The sequence below is a fragment of the Carcharodon carcharias genome, chromosome 24, assembly GCF_017639515.1.
Source record: "Carcharodon carcharias isolate sCarCar2 chromosome 24, sCarCar2.pri, whole genome shotgun sequence".
NCBI lineage: Eukaryota > Metazoa > Chordata > Chondrichthyes > Lamniformes > Lamnidae > Carcharodon > Carcharodon carcharias.
This window is the reverse complement of record NC_054490.1, coordinates 31,878,171-31,890,805: the sequence shown is the minus strand read 5'-3', so window position 1 is coordinate 31,890,805 and position 12,635 is coordinate 31,878,171. Positions and strand designations below refer to the sequence as shown.

Here is a 12,635-nt window from a genome sequence, read left to right as displayed (position 1 = left end):
TGCTGGCTGAAAACAACCCTCTGAACGCCAGACTATTATCTGAATTGTACAATCATGGTAGTTCCAGTTTCACAGACCATACATGGCTTTAGGCTTCATACTATGATCAAACTGTATACAGTAAAACATAAGACTGAGCTCTCTGATGACTTGGCATTGTGGCATTGAGTCCTACAGACCAGAAGGTCTCAAGTTCAATCTTAAATTGATCTGAGTTAGCTAGCATAGCAGTAGGAATGCTGTAACTAGCCTCAATGTCTTGGGATTAAGGTGAAAAAAGAAAACCAGTTGGGGATTCCTGCTCATGGTCACTACCTGATGATCTCTTATGTGTATGAATATTAGCTGAGGACAAGAAACAAGCTGAAACATGATGTCTTCTGAGATTGAATAGCCTCTACATTAAACTCCCTGTTAAATGAGATAAATCCATCAATATTCCATGGTTATTTTCTGTCCGTTTCCCCCTCAATCTCGCACGCACACACAAAAAAGCACACACAGAAACAGGAGCTCGCTCTCTCCTTCTCCCTCTTTCTTTCACACACACAAACACACACACACACACACACACACACACACACACACACAGACATGCTCATAGAATCATACAGAAGCATATACAAAAAGCTAGAAACAAGCACACTCGCACTCATGCAGGACCACATACATAACCATACCTACCTCAAAACACACTAACAAGCAAACAGGCACTCTCACTCTCAAGCACCCTCACAGTCACTCACATATCCAAACACGCATGCACATACTCAAGCATGCACAGAAACACACACGCACTAACATGCTGTCACATGAAAACCGTATATTTCACAAATACACATAATCATCCACACATACATTCTCACATGTAGCATTCTCACCCAAACTCATATATGCAAGCACACACACACACAAGCACACATGCTTTCATACAAGCAGTGTCTATTTCATAAATACACACACTTACACAGTCACACAAACTCACAGGCATGTATGCACACACAAAACGCAGACTTACTGTAAAGCGCACATACATAGGATTTCAGACACAAACTCTCTCTCACATACAAGCATGCACACACAGATTCAAATGCCTACACACACGAACACACACGAACACACATACACACACACAAATACACACACACATAAAAGCAAACAACCACACACCCGCACATGCACAAGCATACCACCCCCCCCCCCACCACACACACATGCAGAGACACTGACACAGTAAGCTCAAATGAACACTGAAAGAAACCCCCCTCTTTCTCTCTCTCTTTCTCATACACACACACTCAAGCACACAGAAACATACATACGGAAACTAACACACACTCTGTATGTTTCTGTAATTGTCCTTTAAGATGTGCGTGTGTGTGTGTGTGTGTGTTTGCGTGTGTATGTGTTTGAGTGCGTGCCTGTCTATGCCTGTGCGTTTGTGAGTTTCTGAGTGTGTGGGCGTTTATGTTTCAATGTGTGTTTGCGTGTGTGTGTGTTTGTGTGTGGGAGAGAGTTTGTGAATGCATGTGATTGTGTTTGCCCCTGACTGGGTCCATCTGTGAGTGTATGATTGCGTGTCACTAATTCAGTGTGAGTGTTTCTGTCATTGTGTGTGTATATTTGTGTGTGTGTGTGTGTGTGTGTACGTGTGAGTGCGCATATGAATGGGTATGTGGGTGCGTGGGTATGCAGGAAACACACATATGAACCCTCACACATACATACACACTGATTTGAAGACAGTCTCACGCTCAACTGCTCTCAGACACACACACTTGCCCAGGTAAAGTAGCAGCAGAGTTGAGATGAGGCACACAATAGGCCCAAGGCTATACAGGATAAAGGTCATGTGAATGTGTAGGTGATGGTCAAACCCCACCCACGTCATTTACTACGATGCACACATGCACGCCAGCAGGTGGCTGAAATGTTGCACCCAAAGCTTTGCCAATTCTTGACCCTATTCTTGTCTCCAGGAGGACACAAATAAGGATAGAGTCATTTTTGCCCTTTCATTCCTTGCAGGAAAGGTGCCTTCATAATCACAGGCAGCGGCAGAGAATTGGTGGGGACAAAGCAGACCTTCATCTCATGACTCTGAGGGAGAAGATGTTCCTGTGTATCATGGCAGCGGCTGTAACAGACTATGTAGCATTTGATGCCACACAACGTATTCTGGATGATATTATGTTCCTGCCGAATGCCCCTTCTGAACTTCAAGCTGACACTCATCCTGCTCTCTGGAATGATGTGCCAGCTGCAGAGCCCATGAGCCCCTTGCTTTCCATCACACCCCCAAACCCTCACCCCAACCTCTAATTCTGATTTTATGATACTCAAAACCTGCCAGGATCCCAGTCACAGCAGCTCCCAGAGAGGAAGCGAGAGAGGGAGAAGGCAGAAGAGAGGGAGAGCTGGAGAAGCAAAGTGAAAAAGAAAGATAGTGGGGCATGACAAGGGAAAGAGGAAGAGAGAGGGAAGGAACAATTCAGAAGGGGAGATAAACAGCATACCACTGATGATGAAGAACCATCACTTGTTCTGACACTCACAGCCACCAGGTCAAATATTTGCACACTGGATATGAGAGACTGGTACAGAGTCAGAACCTGTATTTGGTAAATCTTTGAGCACCAGTGGGCGTCAGCCAAGGGAGAGGGAATGGATAGTTCACGGGCCAGTTCACTGGAGGGTGAGATCACAGACAATTTCTGATAGATGGGATTCGGATGATAAATTTGCAGTGGCCTGTGTACGTGGCCACTCGCTCCATGACATCACTAGTGGGTCCACCAGTCATACTTTGTCGGGTGGACATTGTCTCAGCTTCCACTGCAGCACAGTTGAAACTATCCAACATCTCCGTGCTGCAGTGTAAACTTGGGCAGCGCTCATGAGATCCATGCTTGCTGCCATGGGGGATCAGGCTGCTGTCATTATGGCTATGGAACCTCAGTGTTCAAAGGGATATGCACATTCTATCAGCAGTCCAACAATATGTGCCCCAGCAGGTTACCAGGATTGCTGAGGTTCTGTCCCGTGGGAGTGAAAGTCTCTCCATGGAGGTTGAACCTGCGGTCATCTCTCAGGGAGGCAGTATTTGTTCTCACTTCACTGCCACTCCACCAGTGTCCTCACTTTTGCCCATCAGCCGTCCACACTGCTGCTACCCATATAGAGGTGATGCGGTGAGAATCTGAGCCTTCAAGCCCCAGAAATGCTCGAAGGTGCTCTGCCAGGCCATCTGCTGTCTCCCCCCCGGAAAGTCAACATCCTTCCACCTTGCTATACTGCAGTAACTGGAGATGCACTGTGTAGGAACACTATGCAAGTCGAGGGAACACACAAGACATGCAGTAAGGGAAGAAACAAGGGAGCATATTACCGTTTTGTTTGTATAATTGGGCGTGTATTTTGGGTAAAGATATTAATGAATAAAGGCTTTTGTTTCTGGATTTTATTGCAGGTTGGTGGCCAAGGAGAGCTGTGATGTGCGATCTCATTCAAAAGTGGAGAATGAGTGATCAGTGGTGAGGAAGAGAAGTTGCCCTATTGGAAGAAATGTAAAGCAAGCACTCACCAAAAGACTGCCCAGGTCGAAAGCTTTAATGAAATATTATCTGTGCCTCTTCTCCTTCTGTTGCGGTGCCCTCTGGATTCCTGGTGAGAATGCCTGTGTCATCATGATGGTGATGATATGAAGCAGAGCACCCTGAACTTGAACACTTTCTTCAATGTGCAGTGTTCACTCCGATCAGTTCAGAAAACAGGAATTGCTTTATCAGACAGGTGGTCTGCCCCACTAAGCATTTGGCGCGCCTTTGAACTCGCATACATGTAATATTTTCATGTGGTTGTCTGGCGTTGGTGATCCTGAGCGCGGACTATGTGTGTGTGTGTGTTTGGTGGGGGTGGGGGGGCGAGGGGGCAGGTGTGGCAGTGGAGGTGGAGGGGATGGAGAGGGATGGGGTGGGTGGCTATGGATGGGGGTCAGGGGCTGGAACACGGGGGCGGGGGCTGGTGTTTTGAGATATGCACCTGAAATCATCTCCGAAAATACTCCATTTGAATCTCCGTGAAGGCCTGAAGGCAGAGACCATAGCTGAATGCTTCAGAATGAAGGTATAATGGCTGCTGCTATTGTAGTAGGCATTCACCAATCTGATATACTGTTCATAGTCACATTACAACTGCTGTTTAATGGAGTGAGAGTGCTTTCATATCCAGTACGAATCCACATTGACACTTGGGCTCGGCAGTGCCAAGTACACCATTGGGAACATCGCTATCCTAGGAATATCATGGCAGCTCACATTCTGCTTTTCCCTGCTAAGAGAGAAAATTACGTATTCACCTCACCTCGTTTCCATCACCTAGCAGATACATCGATGGAGAGCACACTGAAAGAAGATGGATATGTCTGGAAAGTTCCAGATCCATATATGTTCAATGAAACTGGGACATTAACGGCCACTGGCAGCACCAACCGCACCATGGCGTGAGGCTTCAGGTCATGTTTAAGGAGATTACATAACTCTGTGAACAACTTCTGGTTGAATCAGAGTCGCCTCACGCTCTACTCCTGTGTAGGTGTAGGTTGCTAAAGCGTTCTTTGATGAGCCACTATGGGTGAAGCAGAACCCTTTCCTCCTCCCTCTTTAAAGAGCTTCTCCACTCTGTAGCGTCTCCTACAGACTCAGATGCACTGTAACCACAGGCCCCATAACTCTGCCAAAGATGTGTCATCAAATCCTCTGTCCTCCCTGAATGTATGCAGCCACCCACAAATCAACCTCCTGAAAAACAAAACATTCACAGCACCTCCAATAACATTTAATCACAGAACTGGATAAATAAGGAGAAGGAAGTTATTTGCAGTATCATGGAAAAAGACAGGATAATGTTAATATTTGGAGCAGGAGGCTATTTTGAAATTCTAAGTCAAAAATCAGAATATCAAAATGGAGCTGCTTCAAGAGCAGAGCTAACTTACGTCAGTAAGCATGGGGCTAATGGATGGATGGTATTTTGTTTGAGTTAGGGTAGGGGCAGTGGAGCTCTGGTTGAGCTGAAGTTTATGGAGGTTTCTAACAGGAATTTTGTGCCCAGGATAACATTGGAATTGCCAAATGTGTGTTTGTAACAAAGCACAGGTGAGAGTTTATGCAGCAGTTGGATTGAGGCAGAGGTGCTGATGGGTGACCAGATTAAGGTGCAGTGATCAGGATTGGGAATGGAGAGGTTATAGGTTCAGAAATCAGCTCAGCTCAGCATCAAATGGAATGTGGAGGTTGTAAAAAGCCTCAGGTGTCAGCTGGAGAGGAGAGTGGAGCTAACGGCAAGGAAATAGATTTAGTGACAGAAACTGAAGTGAAAGGCTTCACTCTTTCAAAATTTGAAATCACAAGAACAGTAATATAGTTAAACATGTCTTATAGAATACATAACTGGAAATAGTGACTTACCAGGGACACAGACAACAGCCAGGATGGGATAGTAACCACCTTGAATAACTTGAAGTATGCATTGGATCCACCAGGCTAAAGGTAACGAACCTTGTAAAAGCTAAAAAATAACCCAGGATAAACTCCTGCACATTGTTGGAACATTCCAATCTATTGTTTACAGATTCTGATCCATTGCAACAATCCAATCTATTGTTCTCAGATTCTGATCCCTTCTTTCCCTCTCTGTGCAACTGCTAATTCCTCTTAGTGCCGATGCTCCGGCTGACACTGGGAGATAACGTATTGAAAGGATTCCCTTATTAACAGAGGAAGGAAACCCTATAGATACACAATTAGGATCCATGGAATCTGAAATTAGCCACTAAACAAACAGGTTCAATTAACTCCTTTCAAGCCGATACTTTTACATAACTATAAAGTAGAACATTTACCCAGCCTGGGTATATCCCATCCCCAGGCTGGGTAAATATTCTACGGGGGTCACTGAGGAAAGGAACGGCGGAAGCTCTGATCATAATTTTTCAATCCGCCGTTGATATGGGAGTAGTGTCTGGGGACTGGGGGTTACTTAATGTTCTACCCTTTTTTGTAAGGGATAGAGGGATGCTCCCTGGAACCACAGAGCTCTCAGGATGATGTAAGTGAAACATTGGGAAAAGTTTTAAAATATAAAATCTTGAAGAAAATTTTAGGACTGATTTTTTATTAAAATATTCATTCAATGTGTCCTTCGCTGGCTATGCCAGCATTTATTACCCATCTCTAATTGCCCTTGGGGAAGTGGTGGTGAATTGCCTTCTTTAACAGCAGCACTCCTTGAGATGCAGGTAAAACCACAGTGCTTTTATGAAAGGAGTTCCTGGAATTTGACCCAGCGGCAGTGAAGAAACTGCGATATATTTCCAAGACACAATGTTAAGTCACATGGAAAGAAGCTTCCAGTTGGTGGAGTTTCAATGTGCCTACTGACCTTGTATTTCTTTGAGAGACAATGGAAGGAATTTACTGGAATGGTGTTAGGGATGAGGGTTTTCAGTTCCATGTGGCTGTAAAAGCTGTTATTGTTATCCTTAGATGCTTTATGGTAAAGGGGAATTGAATAGAGGTCTCCAAATTCTAAGAATGCTAGGAGAAACTGATCCCACTGGAACAAGAAACAGTAATACGATTTACAATAATTGGTAAGATATCCCGTGGTGAAATAAAAATAACATTTTTATACAGAGTTGTTGGGATCTGGATGCCTGATGACAGAATGGAAGCTGATTCAATAGTGAGCGTCAACAGGGGAGTAGGTAAATACGGAACGAGGGGTGGGGGCGTTATTTACAGAACTATGGGCAAAGAACAGACAAGAGGGGCAATATATAATCGGTCATTCATAGCACAGACACGATGGACCAAACTGATACCGCCCTTGATGTCTGATTATCCGATTCTTTGTTTACAAAATGCATTGAGTCTGAATATGTCAGTGAGACTTGGATCAACTACCAACGACAACACTGAGTGCTGGAGCATTTCCACTAGCGGTGTCACTGCAGGGTACTAAAGGTCAAGTTGGAAGACAGGTTAAGAACTCCAGCATCCTCACTGAAACCAATTCCTCCAGTATCCCAAACCTGGTCATGTGAACTGAGTTCCATGAACTAGCTCATACTCAAGTGTCACCTCTGCTGCCTGCCTCGCAGTTTTAACCCTGTGTTCCTCCACCTGCTTCCTTACTAGTGAAGGAACTGCATCTTTAAATTCTTCCAAAGAGTAACTTTTCTTGGGGATGCATATGTTGTCTCCACCCTTAATACCCGTTTCCAACGGTCAAGGTTACTTTGCTTTCCCCTCTGAAACTCAATACATGCCTGACCAGGCAATTCCCTTACATGCCACAATATCTGCATGTATGCAGCAGGGACTAACTGATACGCATCAAAAATAGCCCCCTTTACTGCATCATATTCCCCTGTGTTTTTTTTTGTCGTCAACGATGCTGATCTGAAAGTGAACTGGAATAGCCAAATAAATGCTGTGCCTACTAAAGGAGGTCAGATGCTAGGAATAGTGTGACGAGTAACCCGCTTCCTGACTCACTAATTCCTGTTCAAAATCTGCAAATTACAATTCAGGAGAGTGATGGAATACTCTTCACTGCTTGTATGAATGCAGCTCCTGCAAGAATCAATAAGTTTTACATCATCCAGGACAAAGCAGTCCACTTGATTGGCACCAAACCCGCAAACATTCACTCCCTCCACCACCAACGCACAGTAGCAGCAGATTGTGTCATTTACAAGATGCACTAAATGAATTGACCAAGGCTCCATCGACAACACCTACCAAACTCCAGGCCACGAACATCTAGAAGGACAAGGGCAACACATAATTGGAAAAACCGCTACGTGAAAGTTCCACACCAAGTCACTCATCAGCTTCACTTGGAAATATATGGTCGTTCCTTCACTGTCGCTGGATCAAAATCCTAGAACTCCCTTCCTAAAAGCACAATAGCTACACCACATTGTGTGCAAAGTTTCAAGGATGCAGCTCACCACTGCCTTCTCAATGGCAACTAGGGATGGCTATTAATGCTGGCCCAGCCAGCAAAGCCCACATCCCTAGCAATGTCAAAAGTTTATTTGGCCATTTCATCTGTTTGGTTGTCATTGCAAATGAGATAATGAGTGCTTCGATGTCTCTTTCCTCAAACTTAAATAGAGTGTGTACAAATGTTTGCTTTAGTTTGTCCATTTGAAGTGATCATTTCATCCTCAGAACCTCCCACAGTCACTGAGACCGCTTTGCTTACCTTCCATCTTTCTAAGGTTACATTATAATTCTATTTCCTTCTTCCTCTTCACCACTGCTAACTTCCTCAGTTCTTACTACATTTGCTTTTTCATTTCTCTATCCTGCCTTTCTGCTTGTTCCCATTGGAGTGCGTTTTCTCACTCTTTTTCATTTTCTGTCGCTTCCATTTCATTTCTAAAGCTCCTTTTCATGTTCAAGCTGCTTTACATGCAACTGGATCTTAGCAAATTCAACTAACTCATCCACTACTAAATCTGGTCCCTCCAGTAACCCTACCAATTTCAAATGTTGTGCTATTATTTCATTTATGGCTGCTTTCTTTGCCACTACAGTTAAACCTAATTGTAACTCACCAGAAAATTGTGCTAACTTAGCTTAAGATATTGTTTGTAAAGCATCTAGAGTTAAAACTTCTACTCCCAAACAAGTTGTGGCAACTATCAAAGCCACTTTTCAGCCTTCCACTTTAACATTTCACAATGCCACTCCAGGTTCATGTACTGCTCATGCTCATTGACTTTCAGTTCACCAAATCCCAGCCAATTAAGGAATGATTTTTATTTTTAAAATCCCACATTTTTTTATGACACATTGGATGGCAACTGCCGAGCTGCGCAACTCCCAGGGGGAACTTTGAACCGATGCAGACACGGTTTTTGCAAATTGCATAGTATGAGGAGAGTTTCTGAATTCAGAGAACGATGTCCTCAATTAATTGTAATAACTTTGCAGCAAACTAAATATGAATGAAAAGAATAGAGGAATAAAAACACAACCTGACTTCAACACAAGAATTGCTTCACATGCTATGCATTATACTACCACCTCCTTAAGGGCAACCAGCGATGGGCAATAAATTTTGGCCCCGCCAGCAAAGCCCACATCTCATGGCTGATTTTTAAAACATACTAATTTCCTCACTAAACACCTCCGCCTCTCGACTTCACTCCTCCTGTGAGACATTCCATCTCTCTGATCTAGTGAGTCATTTCCTGATCTCGATTGGCCTTATATTTTGTGCAATGTTCACTCTGATGAAGCACTTGGGGAAATTTTATGACATTCATTTAGAAAATAAATAATTCGAACAGGAGGTTGTACAGTTTGGTTAGGGAGCAGTAACTTTTCTTTTAAAGTTGATTAAGTTAGAAATCCCCATTAGTTACCAGGAGAACAAAGCCACAACATTCCACATTTTTAAAATAGAGGAAATATTGCTATACAACAGTCAACAAAGCAAACAGTTGACACTAGCTGTCTTTGCTCTAGCAATCCGAATTGACATGAAGCAAACAAGAGTTAACGGATAATCTGTGCCTGAATACACCACAAGCTATATGTTAAGTGAATGACTAAACTAGGACATGCCCCACATATTTCTTAACAACCAACCCAAGTGTCAGTGATCACTGTGAGTTACGCCAATTCTTTAAACCTCTGTTTTGCTGAGAAGGTATTTCAGTTCCTCCCTAGCAGGAGATAGCTTTTCTCCCCCTGTAAAGCAGCTCCAACTCAGCCTGGAAGCCATCTTACTTATTTTGCCTGCAATGAGTTGTGAGCCAACTGGACTCCAGTTTAGATTGCCCAATGACAGCTCACCTCCCAGCCCTAAATCAATTCATTGAAGACTGTTTCCCACTGGATTAGCCAAGCTGCACCCCAACATCTAACAATCTGCCCGATCCTGGCTATCTAGCTTCACTGAGCAGGCAACCACTGCTCACCACAATCTTCTCTTTACCCAAGCTGGCAGTTTCACAGAGTAGGCAGCTACAACTCCTCTGAGTCTTCTTTGAGGCCCAATTCCTCAGTATCATGGAAAAGCCAGGGGTCCAGAGTGTCTCCAAGGCCCAAATCCCCAGTAGCATGGAGCTACCACTGGTTCAGAGCTTCCCAGAGCCCCAATTTCCACCATGCACATGCTTGAGCCCCAGCTGCAAGGAGCTGGTGACTTTCGGCTCCGGACTATCCTTATCACATATGGGCTTGATTTCCCTGTTGTCACCAAAAACCCAGTCACCTGGTCACTCTTTTCACTCTTAAACCCTGGACCATTGATGTTGTTTTCGCTAAAAGGGAATGTTAAGCCAACTTTTGAACAAGTGCGGCCTACCTTGTCACGCGCTGTGCTTTTTTCAGAGCTCTGGGAATGCTGGAAGTTTTAGTCTTTGGCCTCTGGCTGTGACATCTCTCGTGGTGCATCGCTATCACTTCCCACTATGCCCTGAAATACCTCCAATAACACAACCTGGAGCAACAGGCAGAGTCTCAGATGCTTTCACAAGGTGTTGAAAATAATCAGCAGGTCAGCACTCAAATTTGGAGAGAGAAACAAGGCCAATGTTCTAGGACAGGTAGTTGGCGACATTGTTAAATTGCAGCAAAAGTTATTAGAAGTAAACCCCAAAGTGTTAATGTTGCAAGCGGATATTACCAGAGGGCCAGGCTGGAGGGAAGAATTTGTACTTTATCCCAGTGAAAAAGTAATTAAGCCTCATAAATAGGCATTTAACTGTGATTTCATGAGACCTTCTTCCCATTATAAGATGGGTGCACTAGAACAATGGAGCTTTGGAGCCTCGCCAGCTAGAATAGGGCAGAATCGCAGCGAAGGTCAGCCTTGGCTGCAAGCAGCAGGCGTGTGAGAGGGAGCGTATCTTGGTAGGGTGGGTGATAGTGGCTACACAGCAGCAGCAACACTTTGGTGAAAAGATAAATCTGGTTGGTATAGTGAGGGTGCTCTGATTGTGTGCCCTCACTGACTTAGCACTTGTATCTGCAGAGTAACCGTGAGTGAGAGAGCCTGGAAATGTGAGTGCAGCTATTTGCTCTTGGCCTCATTCACTCATCCTTTGAGACTTTCAGTGAGGAGAAGCATCAGAGAGGGAGAGAACTGCAGCCATTGAGATTGGAACTTTATCACCCGTAGTGGCACCGGGATCATGAGGCTGAAAGAAGCACAGACAAGGAGGGCACTGAGAGGCAAAGACCAGCCTCTTCTGCACAGATGAGCTCCCCAGCAGAAGTAGTTTACCATCAGAAGTTCAGCTGCTTCCAATTGTCAGAGCAACAGTATTACTGAAGACCGCCTCCCCAGAGAGGCCATTATCGCATTGTAAGATACGATGGAGGATGGGCTGAGCCCTATGAGAAGTGGCGAGCGCTAATTCCTGTGGCACTAAAGGTCACTGTGACACTGGAGTTCTGCCCCTCAGGATATTTCCAGGGATTGGCTGGAGATACCTGTGTGATCTCCCAGTCTGTGGCTCTTCACTGCATCAAGATGGTCATCAGCACTATCTTCAAGGGGACCAGCCAATGCACGCATCATTGCAGCAATCCAGGGATTCAGGCTGGAGGGTTTAAGGTCATGGTTGGATTCCCCATGTGCTTAGTGTCATTGGCTGCACACATGAGGCCATTAAAGCTCCCACAGATCAAGCAGCAGCCTTCATCAGCAGGAAAGACTTTCACTCACTCAATGCACACTTGGTCTGCGAACACCTCAAACTGATCCTTGAGATCTGTGCTAGGTTCCTAGGGGGCCCCCATGATGCCTACAAACTAAGGCAATCCGCTGCCTAATCTTTTTAGGCTCCTCATTCGTCATTCAGGATGGATTCTGGATGACAGGGGAGACAACAGATTTCACTCGGATAGAAATCCAGAGCCCCAGCCTAATTTCCTGTGGACATGCACTCAAATTGGACAATGACAGTTGGAATTTAATTTGAAATTTAAGTAATGAATTCAAATAATTAATAAAATCTACATTTAAATGCTTGCCTCAGTAGTACTGCCATGCAAGCATCATCAAATTTCATAAAAGCCCATCTGGTTTATTCATCTCCATTAAGGAAGGAAATCTGCCATCCTTACCTGGTGTGGCCTACCTGTGACTCCAGACCTACAATGCGCTCAACCCTTAACTGCCTTCTGAAATGACCCAGCAAGCCAAGCCATTCAAATGTAGAAAATTCAAAAAGAAACAAGGCGAGGTGGAACACCTGACACCTATTTTGGCATTGCAAATGAAACGCATTTGCAGCCCTGTTGAGGTGGCAAAGTTCTCTTAATTAACATCTGAGGGCTTGTGTCAAAATTGGAAGAACTGTTCCATTGTCAAATTAAGCCACAGCCTGAGATGTTCATATTCACAGTATATCTTGCCATACCCAACCAATATCCCAGACACAATCATCACTATCCCTTGGTATGTCTTATCCCACTGCCAAGGACAGACCCTCCAGAAGTGGTGACACAGAGGTATGCAAGTGGGAGGGAGTTGCCCTGGGAGTCCTCAACATCAACTCCAGACCACATGAAGCTTCATAGTATCAAATCAAACATGAGCAATGA

The 12,635-nt window shown here is 44.5% G+C and overlaps 1 protein-coding gene across 1 annotated transcript in view; it reads right to left on the bottom strand.

Moving 5' to 3' along the window:
* Nucleotides 1-12,635, bottom strand: part of LOC121269377 (probable G-protein coupled receptor 139) — a 52,682-nt gene that overhangs the window by 21,764 nt on the left and 18,283 nt on the right. The window lies entirely within an intron of this gene.